The sequence below is a fragment of the Platalea leucorodia genome (assembly GCF_965183815.1).
Source record: "Platalea leucorodia genome assembly, chromosome: 17".
Lineage (NCBI taxonomy): Eukaryota > Metazoa > Chordata > Aves > Pelecaniformes > Threskiornithidae > Platalea > Platalea leucorodia.
In genome coordinates this window covers 2,636,965-2,649,959 of record NC_138839.1, presented here as the reverse complement: position 1 = coordinate 2,649,959, position 12,995 = coordinate 2,636,965, and the positions used below count along the sequence as shown (strand labels likewise).

Sequence of the window (12,995 nt, the reverse complement as noted above, 5' to 3'; positions counted from 1 at the left end):
GCTCACCTGCAATAGTTAAGCAGAAACTCTTTTTCTTTCTTATAAAGAAAGAAAGTAACTGGAATCAGCTGTTGTAATTAAGCCTACTGTAACAGAAGAAAAAACAAGCCACAGAAGCAAGGCATTGCTTTCCTGTCAGTGATGTCAACTTTGTGGGTGTTCGCCTTTCTGCAAGTCATATAGAAAGCAGCCTTGCAAAATTTCTTATTTAGTCCTCCATACTCAAAACAGTTTGATTTTGCAATAAGGATGAGCAAAATCATCACCGATACATGAACTGGTAAAATATTCACAGCTACTTTGATAGACGGCATGCAGGAGTTTCCGGAGAGAAGTATTTTGGTTTTACTTTTTTCTTTTTTTTTTTTTCCCCTTTGCTAGGGGGAAAAAAAAAATGAAAGAGCTGAAAATAGTGACAAAAATCTTTACATAGTTTTTAATATAGGACTGCATTACATAAAGCTACAAAAAATTATCTAATCCATCTAATTACAGATAATTAATATTTTCTTTTTTGGGAGTGCTGGCAGGCATTACTGCAGTTTTCAAGAAGACGGCAAAAATATTCTCATCTGAGAAAAACACGATAAACATAACTGGCAAGAAATTTTAGGCAAACCTTCCTCAGACCAGTGTAGGAACACACAGGAAAAAAAAATATTTAGCAATCTGAAATTCAATTAATCCTTATAACATATTTCTTTTCTACACATAGAACCTTTAGAAATTGCAGTGATTTGACAGGCTGAAATTCTACTTAATCAAATAAAAATACATATTTTTAATGAAGCAGTTTCATGCAAACTACTTACAGAAATGAACTACATTTCACATTAAAATGGCAACTAGATTTTAATCACTCTCTTTCCCTTCACTTTATTATCTGCTACTAATTTTTTCCCCTCATCAAGTTCTAAATACCATCTATGAAAATAATTTGAAGATTTAGCCTGTCTTTACCACCATCAATTAGAGAATTATATCTTGTCTCCTTTAAGCTCCCTCAGATCACCTTCTTCAAGTCTTCAGCCTCATTTTCAATTATCCATTATCAGGATTCCAAAACAGACCCAGCACAGAAAGACCAAATTTTAACCCTTCAGTCCCACCAAATAAAAAATAACCATAGCTCTTCTCTTCATAAGTCTGTGACAAGGACAAAAATACCTTGTTTTCAACAATTCTTAAGCCAAAAATACTTAGAAAAAATAATTCTAAAACAAGTCTACTCAAGTATTCAAGTCAGTAAGAAATCTCAGAGATTTTGATAGTAACCTACGGATTCTGCTTGCCTACAAGCCAAACAGGGCTCAGACTCATGAGCAAGTTTCCAACATTAGCTGACCCACAGGCATCATCTATATACCTTCTTTCAGCCTACATGGAGTTCAAGATATTGAGATTAATTTGGTCACCCAGGAGAAAGGGCTACGCTTATTTGAATAACCTTGCATTTATCTGAAGAGTGTGGGCATGGGTAATTACCATGGCATAGCTGACAGAGGGTAATCTGTTCATTAATCCAAAGCCAGGTCTTCTGAACACCTGCAACATCTTCTAACGCATTCCTATTTTAAACCTGCTATAGTTATCTGTATTGGATTTCAACAAGACAAATCTAGCAACATCTAAATAACTCAAGTATTTGTTTTGTAAGTGCTTTCTCAAGCACTTATTCCTGTGCCATATCATTCCCACCCCCAATGAACTAAAATGTCAAGAGCCAGGTCAACGTATAACATTTTGTATGGGATCCTTATTTCCTGCTACTTTAAAATGTTGAGAACCAAACAACTGAGTGCTCAGGTCAGTGCTGGAAATCCTGGACAGAATTTAAAGTTATGACTTCCAAGACTCCCTACAAATTACATTTCCATGATGTCCCCAAAAATATTTTTTTTTTTTGGCTTACACATACAAATTATCATGTAGGCATCTAATTACAGCATCCCCAGTAACACCGAGAGTAAGATATACTTAGCAAGCAACACCATATCTTAGCTGTTTCCAGATGGCATGCATGAATATTGTCATGTCATTACTCTCTAGCTGGGTTCAAGAAAGAAGATTGCTGGATGTCTATGAATATACTGGGAAAGGCAAACGTTAGCCCCTGTACCTATTACACTCAAGTTTCCAACTGCAGTCTTCCAGACAAGCAGAAATATTTCATAATATTTCAAGAGACTAAGAAATCATAACGCATTCTATACCACTCTAATAAATGCAATGGACACAAGCAATACAAATGAACATAGTCTTACAAGGTATTAATTATAAAGAACACATTTTAGAAGGTCATCTGTTAAAAAAAGCAGGCCAAGAACATCTGACCTTTTGTTCCCAAAAATACTTTGAAATGTGTATTTTTATTCAAAGGCTAACCATCTCCTTTCTCTCTACTTAGCGCTCTTCTAGTGCTTTAATAAAAATGCAGTATTCTGCTTCAAAACCTATTTTGGAGTGTCCATATTTTTGTACTAGGAAGCCTTCCACAGTAATTTACATTGATTATTTTGGCATCTAAAGTAAAGGTACTGTTCATAGCCAGCTCAAAGCTTTTAAAAACCTCTTAATGTTCTGCTGAACTACCAGTTGGCTCAAGTATCTATGGATTCTGCATACATTTCTGTTTGGTGAAAAACAAATCCATGCACACAAAATCCCCAGCATACTAGACACCCTGTGAAGAAATAATAAATTGAGATACTATGTTAAATAGAAACATAGGGGCTTGGGGGTATTTTTGTTTTTTATCATGACCTTGGCTAATACTAGTTCCAACATTATCAGTGGGGAGAAAAAAAAACATTTTGAATAGAATATGTATTCTTTTCATTTTGAGTCTGCACTTAGAGCAATCAAGAGACTCCCTTAAAAGAATTTCCACTTTATCTTCAATCACATGCTTAAGAAACATTTGATTAAGACAAGCTAGTTGCTTTCAAGATTATAGATTTTTTTCCCCTAACATAACCAGTAAAATACTGTAAAAAAAACACCCAAAATACTGGCATGAACATAGGTATTAGAGACGCCAGAGACAACTCACCTAAGCATAATTCAACCGCTTGAATGCACGATTTCTCATTTCAACTTGCTAGTAACAAACTAGCACTAAATGCAATTCTTGAAACAATACGGTATGCCATATGGCTAAAACTGGATATTAAAATTGAGAATATCAATTACCAATCCACTAATGCTGAGAGCCAAAATCCGTGGACAGTAAGAATTTAATCCAATTCACTGACTAAAACATGAGCTGAGCCCGACATAGAGAAGACAAATCTATTGCTGGTTTCACAGAAAGCAAGCAACTCCAATTTTTTATTGCAAGAACTACAAAACTAGCTAAATGTAACACTTCCTTAACATTCCTAACTACAGCAATAGGCATCACAAGAATCTGCAAAAGCAACACAAGTTTCATATGAATTGGCATCTTGTTTCACACTGATTGGGAAATCATAACTAAGTAACTATTTAAGAAGAAACAGTTATAGTTGTTTTCCACATGACCAAATCGAAGCCTCCAAAGCACCAGGAAGTTATTAACACACTGCAGCCAACAACATCTTGCTTCATCTCAGGAAAAGGCATCCTACAAACACAAAAGATATACATTCCTACTGTAATTAAAGGATCCTGAAAGTAATTGTATTAATTGAAGGATTTTCTTATTCTAAATATATTTTTATTCTAAGTTTAATTGTTTTAGTTTTAAACTTTTTAATAGCTGTAGAGTGTGTATTCTTGGATGATATTAAGAATAACGCTACGCAAAATTCTACACACTTCCTAATTATACGAAACTTTATTGGTTGGTTACACAAGAGGAATTCTCATTAAGTCTAAATACAACATTTGCAGATTTCCATGAGGCATGGAGGTGATTTAAAAGCTGTTCTGCTTGGATTTACTGTGGAATTCTAACTTTACGTATTGTCGAAGATTTCATGCTACGTACTGACCTAGCAGCTGCAAGGACTAAACAAGGATAAATGCAGTTTATCTTACCCAATACAGAATCCCACTTCACCCTACTCCTTTCTGATCCTGTACTGAAAGGCCAAAATACTAGCACCAAAAAAACTGCACAACTAGTTTCAAGTTCAATAGCACATTAAAAGTACCATCAAATGGGATTAACAGTTTATTGGACAAGTATCATTGATTAAAATATTGTTCTTGACATACTAGAGGAGTAACATGCATTCAGCTAATTTCAGCTTTTGGAGTTTTTTTGCTTTTAACCCCCCCCCGAACAAAACCCAACAGCACAAGCCTCAACTGCAAATTAGCTCTTCTGCTTCCTAGCTTCCTTCTGTATGAACTACAGCTGGGCTATTACAGTAAACTAACAAACAACTGAGTATACATTAAGTCATAGATAAACAGGACTAAAAAGGTTGATATTACCAAAGGTTTGGAGGTCGTTTGAATACAGGAGACATAACAAGCATTTCTTATTTTTCTTGCTTGGTAGTACATTATTTTAAGCCTGAGTCCAGTATATCAAATATTAACCAAGCTATTTTATTTAGGCTACCAAAGTTAAGAAGCCTAGCACTACAGTGAAATATCATAAAAGTTACAAACTGAAAGTCCATTTTTCTTAAAAGATACTAAAAACCACACATAAAAGGCTTTAGAATTTTGTCATGTCATTTAAAAATACTTTACAGGCACAGAGCTCTTTTAATATCCCCAAAACCTTTCTTCTTCTTTCCCATAAAAAGAACAGTTACCTAGAGTATGACAATAATTCCGGGTCAAAAGCAGTTTTAAAAGCCTCCCCAAATTGTCAGCATTCTGAAGCAGAGGGGAGACTCTTTTGTATTACAGAAAGACAACTGTCTGCACGGGGTCTGATGATTACCTGGCTAGTAGAGAACCAGCAACAGTACACAGCCCCAGCAGAGTCTTTGTATACCTGTGCTCTAGGTTTAAAATACTGTTTTTCAGCAACAGGCTTAATAAAAACCAAGAACATTTTTATGGTATTAAGCAGGCGCTGCAAGGTAAAAAAGAAAATCATGTCACCCCTTTATCCAGTAAGAGCCTATGTGAACATTTCAATAAAACTATTTACTCCTCCCACCTAGTTCCTATCTGGAGAAGCTCACAAAAATTAAGAAAAAACCCCCACAGATTTCTTGCAACAATCTTCCAAATGCTCCTCCTATCCCCACCCCAAAAAAAAGAAGAAAGCAAAGAGAACGAGAAAGTAAATCTAAAATACAATTACGAAATAAGATCTAGTTTGGCAAAGCTGTGGTGAGGAGGAGTTGAAAAATGAGAGCTGCCTTGCTGCAAACGCCATCTTGTTGCAGCTATTGGGCCCAGGCACAGAAAGATCCATTCATTCACAGCAAAAAGAAAATCAAACACACACCCTGCCTAATCTGCAGCCACCAAAACAACTACACTATTATCACCCCTTCTCTTTCTCCTCTCCTAAAGCACACAAGGGAAAAAATTAAACTGATATATTACATTTAGAACAAATTTTAGATCTTAATATAACACCTTCGTTTTCTCACATGTATTTCACATACACATCGACAGCATTTTGTCTTGATTCACATCCTTGTGTTTAGCAAATCAGCTTAAAATACGGGATAAATCTCTCACGATTAGGTGTGAGAGATTACAGCAGCAAAACCTTTAATTTTTCAGTCTTAAATCACCTCTCCAAGTTGAGCCAACTATTCTCAAAAGCGGTTTCAATAATCACTTAAGCCTTACATTTACAGCCCTTTCCTCCTATTTTCTACTGTGGAGACAATACATAATAACGTGGCAGTCGGCATCCTAGAAAGGATGCCTTATTTAAAATAACGAATCCCAACCGTGACTTTGTGGGAGAATAATGAAATATCACATTCGTTAAAATTTCAGTTCATCTTCAGGAATGATAAATTGACATCTTACAACAACCTCTATATCATTCTGATTTTCTTCTGGACGAGGGGTTTTTTTAATAAAATGCCTCGCCTCTTTCATATTTACATGCAAGACTTTATACCTCTTCATTTCCTACAAAGCTGTAGAATTAAAAATCCTACACCTTAAATATCCCTTGTATGGATGAAAAAAATAATACTGAAACCCTTTCGATAATAAACTGGGAATTGAAACAGTATTTTTAACAGCATTTCCGAGGAGAAAACTCCATTTTTCTATTGTAGCAAACACCCTCCATGATCTTCATTATTGCTGCTACGGGCAGACAAAAATATGCAGCACCGTAAGACATGGGGGAACAACAAATATGCGGTCTAAATCCATCCTCGGTTCCGATTTTAAAGAGAACAAAACCTTCTCTACCCCTCCCTCCCCCCGCACACACAGCATGAACCCAATCTGCGAGCCCTTCGCTGGATCGGGGGCTGCTGGAAGCAGTCTTACCCTGTTTGTCTCACCCCCGTCTCCTCTTAATCAGTTTTCCACCATTACAGCAGACACACCATAGCTTTTTCTTGAATCTCTCTCCAAATATTCCCTCTGCCGGCTAGATCGCTCGGGAAACTCGCTTTTTGTATCTTAACGCGTACAAGAAAACACCCCAAACCGTCTAACAGAGACCACTACAGCGTAATTATAATTAAAAATGGAACCCCGCAAGATCCAAGGTCTCCTCCCTTTTCGCCTTAAAGCCTTCAAGAGAGAATCAGTCCCAGTCCCACCCCCACCTTTTTCTCCTCCTCCTCCTCCTCCAGCTACAAACACACTTCTTTTTTAGGGGAAGCTGGAGCACCAAGGAGGTGGGGAAGCGCGGGGGAGGGGGGCTATTTCCAACCCCGCCATGCTAAGAGGTGGACAAACCATTAGCCGCCCTTCTCCTCTGCGGGGGCCGCGAAGGACGGGTGGGCGAGGAGGAGGGCCCGGCCGCGGCGAGGGGGGCCCGGCCCGCTGCCCAGGCGACGGGAGAACCGAGGGAGCGGCGGAAGGGGAGGACGAAGGGAAAGGAGAAGTGCGGCAGCGGGGAGGAAGAGCGGGGGAGGGGAGCGGGGGACGGGCGCAGCCGCGCAGAGGAAGAAGGAGCCGGGGATGAGGGGGAGCCGGGGCCCGCCGCCGGCGGGAAGATGGCCTCAGGGTGGGGCCGGGGGCTCGGCGAGCCGGGCGGCGGCGGGAAGGCGCCGGGGAGGGCGACGAGGCTTTTGTGCGGACCCCCCGCCCCCCGCCCGCCGCCTCCTCTCCCCTCAGAGGGTTACCTGCCCTGCCGGCCGCTGCTCATTAACCGGGCCGGTACGTCCGTCGCCCGCGGCTCCTGCCCGCGTCCCGCCGGCCTGGGGAGGGGAAGGGGGGCGGAGGAGGAGGAGGAGGAGGAGGGGGCGGAGGAGGAGGGGAGCCGCCCGCGCTCTGCCCGGCGGGTCCCGGGGAGGCAGCAGCGCCGGCCGGGGAGCCGAGTCGGAAGGAGAGAGCCGCGGGGGAGGGGGGTGTCGCTGGGTCTCGACTCCTCCTCGCACGCCGGGTGCCCGCTCAGCTCCCCGCAGCCATCGGGAAGCGAGAGCCTGGGCGCGGTTAACCTCCCCCCTCCGCCCCGCCCGTGCTGCCCGGCCGGGAAACCCCGGCTCGGCTCGGCTCCCGCCCCGCCCCGCCGCCGGCCCACGGCACCGCCCCGCCCTACCCCCACCGCCCTGCCGGGCGGCGGCGGCGGCAGCTGGCGCAGGCCCCGCCGAGCGCAGGCCCCGCCGCGCCGGAGCCCTCGCTGCCTCGACGGGGACCCGCCGGCGGGGCCGCGCTCCCCGTGCCCCCCCGCGCGCGCGCAGGCGGGCAACGCCCTTTCAGTCAGTCAGTCAGTCAGTCTGTCAGTCAGTCAGGGCGGCGGGAAGGGGCCGCGCCGCTGCCCGTCTGCCACCTCCCGCCCATGGCGGCTTGGTTCGGCCCCGCTCCCGGGCGCTTCCTCCCCGAGCGCGAACAAAGGCCGCGGGCGGGCGGGGGTGTTTCGCTTCTGCCCCGCCGCGCCCAGGCCGCCCCTGCAGGCCGAAAACAAGTCTTGAAAAGCCTGGCGTGAACAAAAGAAAAACAGAGCGGAAAACAGAACCCCGCAAACGGCGTTATTTAAGTAGAGAATCTCCCAGAGAGAGCAGGGCTCGGAGGAGGAGCGGATGCCCCTTCACCACAGTAAGACAACGTTCAATGTGAGAACTCTGGACTGCTGAGCACGACTGAGGGCGGGGGTGAGGGCCGCAGGTCTTAAAACGCTACTAGCAAGCAGTAAATACCTTTATATTAGCATCTTTCCCTCAGAACTTGACAACACTGACAATTCAATAGGCTTACAACTTCTTTTTTCTAACATCCCTTACAAGGGTACGTGCATAGCCAAAGTTTCCAGAGCTGCCTTTTCATGTTCTTCTCACAGGATGAGCATCCATCTCTCCTCTGGAAGGCATTGCAGAAAAGAGCAAATCGAACAAAAAATAAGCAAACATAAAAAAATGCAATTTCTGTTTTACAGACTGGGCCTCACATAAGCCAGGCAGGACAGATGCCACCGAGATGGAATTGTTTCACACCAGCACTCACATACTAAAACATTATTACTTAATAATGGAAAGTAAGTATACATACAGTATTGTAACACTTTTTCTCCTATCAACAGGTCTAAACCTAGGGTTTTTTTCCCCTTATTTATTTATACTTTATTAAGAGGTGAGATTACCTTACTACCCAAGTAGGTTTACAATAAAAGGCAAAGAGACCCAAATAGCAAGTTTTGAATTAAAAACCTATCCAGAGAGAATATGTTGTAATAAAATAAATAAATAAATAAATAAAAAGTTGAAGAGACCAATACTTCTTCTGCAAACTCTCCCCCTAGTAGTTGCTTGCTTCTCCAGTATTTAAAGCAAACTGTTACTTGCCATCATGCTTTCTGGGAAGGTAGGCGTGGTTACCTGTAATTAGTAAGAGAAAGAATAGGTTTGCCAATTAAACTGTAGCAAAATGGGTTAGCTATTATTCAGGTTGTCTGTTATGAATAATTATTAGATCCTGGTGTGGTTAAGCCCTTGTTTTATAATAATCAAATGTTTGTTTTTAAATAACCTGTATGCTGTGCTAAAACTTTAATTCTTTGCCCTGAGATTTACAAATAACAAAATAAGGAATTTACTGAAATTAGAATAAAGGATTCTTGAATTATAGTCCCAAATTACTTATATTCTGTTCAGTAACCACGAGGAAATAATTTCTGTTCCACCCTAAAAGAAATACGCGTGCATGTACATCGTGGACAGTAATTACCCCATTAAAATCTGTGGAACCACATGTATGCAGGTTGGGGATGTTCTTGAGATTGGGGCTAGAGATTCATCTAGCATTCCTAGCTGCAAAATACTGATTAAATGTAAGTGCTTAAGAAACACCACAAGTTTATTAGATATTTTCAGAGTTTTCTAGAGATTTCAAAAGCAGTTACACACATTACTGCAATATTTAAGCCAAAAAGTCTCAGGGAGATTTGTAGTAGGCAAGTTGCATGATTTTTTTTTTTATTTTTCTTTTTTTAGTTAGAGATTGCTTTTATGCATTGCAGAGATGCCCTTTTGGGGATAGACCATGATTTGTGTGGAAAAGAATGACCCCTTACTGCATCGGGGGAAAAAAAAGTATGATACATAAAGGATTAAAAAAAAAAAAAAGGGAAAAACCTTGTTTTGCTAAGGCAAATTCATAAGTCTTACCAGATTTTGTGGAAAATTTTCAGCTAACACTGGATCATACAGAAGAAATCTGTGTAAGGAATAAAAGTAATGTTCTAAGGTTCATAGCAAATAGTAAATCACATTTTGTTTCTTTGAGGGAGTAGTGACATTGAGATTTTGTTATTGGACTAGAAGAATTGTTGTGTGAATTAACTCTACCATAATAAACTAATGCATGCTTTTTTCCCATTGCACGTGCCTTATCATGCAAATACTTAATGCTTTTCTTCTTTATAATTCCCTTACATGCTTCTAGTAACAGGACAATTATAGTACCTAAACTTTTTTTTTTTTTTAAATAAAGTACACATTCAGATCTTATCCTCTCCTAGGAATCTCTAATTTTTTTTTTCATTCTGATTTTTATGCATTCTCTGTTTTATGAGAGCTAAAGGGAATTTCTGTCCACAGGTCTGTGCTCTGCCACCTCTTTAAATCCATGGAATTCAGGTAAGGAAACCAGACCAGCCAAATGTGTTTATACATGCTGAGTATAACCACATATACACATAACTAATTCTTTCACCACACCTATTCTTTTGTAAAAATACAACTGTTGCAGTAGTTCCTGTTTCTGATCCAGTGACTTAATTATATCGTAGTCTCCAGTGCAAAATTTGATTGATACATAGTTATACTACTAGTACGAAGAGGGATTATGAAGATTGGAAATGGTTGTTCACAGGGTGGGCAGTTGTTTCAGGTGGGGTGGATGGAGTTTTTTTGTTTTGTTTTGTAAATCTCACTGGCCAAATCAGTTTTGCTGCTTTTGAAAATCTTTCAGAAGAATCACACGTTACTGTGTGCAACGTGGTGTTTAATTCTGATGTCTTCATATAGTCCTGTGCTGGAAGCTACTGCATATGTATTATCTTTTATTTTTTTAATTGTCATTTTTTTGCATGTGCATACAGATACATACAGAAACTGTCCTAGATTGTAGTATTCAGTGGAAGAGTGCAAATCACCAGAAATAAGTGGGCTTATTTGATGTATGAATTTATCTGTTTCCGTATATTACAAAAATATTGTTTGTAACTAAAAATTTAGCTGAAAATATCTGCTAATAGCTGAAGATCTAATATACATAAATAACAAAACCAATTCTTTATGTTTTTTTTGTTAGTCCACTTTGAAGTAGCTAATATAGCCAAAGCAAATTAAAGTACCTCAAATAGGTGGGAAATGCAACACACAATTTCACAAAATATTGAAACTTCTCAACCCTGAGGCTTCCACGTGTGCTAGGACTAGGTCAGCTGAAGCAAAAATAGAAGCTTTTCTCCTGAAGCTTGGTTTAGATCTAAAGAAAACCTCTCCTGTAAGCAGGTTGCTCCATAGTTCTCAGTTGCAAAATTTCTTGCACCTTTTTCTCAATCAGCTGATATTAACCCCTTTATAGAAAGCATACTGAATTAGATGAATCTTTAGGCAGTTTCACTAGTTTGTGTGTTCCTTCAGCTGTTTCAAACATGACGACAAAACTAGCCGGAATCTGTCATACCTGGTATGCTACTGGAACACCTGCGGTTTTTGCAGGCTGCTCTGCCATTCCAAACCTGCACGTTACAGCACCGCTATAGCACACTGGTGGTGAGGCTGTGAAAAAATCATTGTTTCAAGCCTTTTGTGGAATACAAAGAAGTTGGTTGTTAAAATGAAAAATGTCTGTCTCAGTATTACTGTGAAACTTTTTCAAATGGGGAACAATTATGCCACACAGAGTTTTATACTTTTACCAACTCCTGATTAATAGGGCATCCACTTAAACAGAGCCAATGATTGCATACACATCAAAAGTTGCTTTCTAGCTTTCAGCCTCCAGGCTCTGCTTTCACTCTTACATGTGTGTGACTGCCATCAACAGGTAAAAATGAAGGCTACTGAGAGGCTTTAAAATGTTTGTGAAATACAGACTTGGGAACCTTGACAACCAAAAATGCCATTTTTCTTCCCTCCTCAGCGAAGGTCTTGCACTGCATAAGAGAGAGGGAGTACTTCCAGGGAGTGGAAGTCCTGGAACGTTTCCTATGTACTGGTCTTCTCACTTATGTGTCATGGTCATCAGATCTGTAAAACTTTGTCTCACATCTGCAGGATGCCACATGATGAAACTCAGTGGCTCAGATAGCCATGTGTGTCCTCTTCAGACATCTCCTGTTCGGAGGCAATAACCTTCAATCGAATGTGTGCACTAGGCAGGTTATGTTAATGAACTGTTTCAGGAATCCCAGCTACGCTTTCTGTGAGACATATGGCTGTGTCTTTAACGGTAAGGCAATTAGAAATACAGAGATGGAGGGTACAGTTGAATTTTTGAGTCTAGTAGCTCATATGACAAGTAACCATGCCATGCGATAGCCTTTGAAAGCTGGGGAAACTTCATGTTAAAATTAGTTTCTTTGTTTTTTCCCCTTTGCTAATCCACTTGTAATGCAATTTGCCTCTCAAAGCCTTATTGCATTGTTTAGAAACAGTGAAATTTACTGAGTTACTGATGCCGTAATGCATACTGCAGTGCTTTTGGAGGCATCTGTATCAGATCTTTGTCAGTGTAATAGTTAAAAAGGCAACTGCTGCTTTTCTTAGGCTGCAGGAGTAGGAAGTCTTGTTCGAAAGCAAAAAGATAGAAGGACAGATATCGCATAGTCCTGGGAGAAGGTGTTCTTGTTCAAGGAGAAAAGCAGGTTTATTCACGTTTTATTGAATGTTTTGTCAGGATTTTTGTAATTTCTTAGAAAGTAATTAATTTTTGCATACAAATAGCATTGTTACTGCATTGTTATAATCAAAATTTACATATCGTTATCTGAGTAAGTATACTGCATGATTCTTAGGATAACTCAAGATGCACCTGGACTCAGAAAGAATAACTGTCACCAAAGAGGCGGAAGTTATGCTTTCTAAAGAAAGGGTGAAAATCAGCACTTCTCAAAATTGCATAGCTCCTCAAATGGTAATAAATAATTATGTTTTGCCTACTTCTCTATTTGTGACTTCTATGTGAGTGTTTCTAATGGACTTACCCAAAATAACAACTCAAAGGACCGCCTCATATTCCAGAATCGGACCAGCACTATTTCCCATTCTGGAATATTTTGTCTGCCTTTGTGTCCTTTGATTTCTATAGTGTGTATTCTATTAAAACTGCAGAGATTCATAGAAATAGTCATGTGATTTTGATCTTGTTTGAAGTTCTCACTCCACCAAAATTAAATTAAGCTTATACAATGTTTCCATTTCAGCTATGCTTCAGTCCCAAGTCTATTCAGAGTA

At 40.5% G+C, this 12,995-nt stretch overlaps 1 protein-coding gene and 1 long non-coding RNA gene across 6 annotated transcripts in view; one reads left to right on the top strand and one right to left on the bottom strand.

The window, feature by feature from the left end:
- The window catches only part of GNB1 (G protein subunit beta 1), a 44,501-nt gene extending 36,950 nt beyond the window's left edge, over positions 1-7,551 (bottom strand). For 2 of the 5 annotated variants that reach the window (XM_082329007.1, XM_082329010.1), the window contains exon 1: positions 7,221-7,550. The gene's annotated coding sequence lies outside the window, so the exon portion shown is untranslated. Of the gene's footprint in view, positions 1-6,414; positions 6,433-6,831; positions 6,960-7,220 lie in introns of those variants that run through there. The other 3 variants (XM_082329012.1, XM_082329008.1, XM_082329009.1) reach the window with 3 other exon arrangements.
- Positions 7,552-7,715: 164 nt separating this feature from the next.
- Positions 7,716-12,669, top strand: LOC309598435. The gene is made up of 4 exons (XR_014230047.1): positions 7,716-8,150; positions 8,471-8,569; positions 10,131-10,169; positions 12,557-12,669. It is a non-coding gene; the product is annotated as an uncharacterized lncRNA (long non-coding RNA).
- The last annotated feature ends 326 nt before the right edge of the window (positions 12,670-12,995 follow it).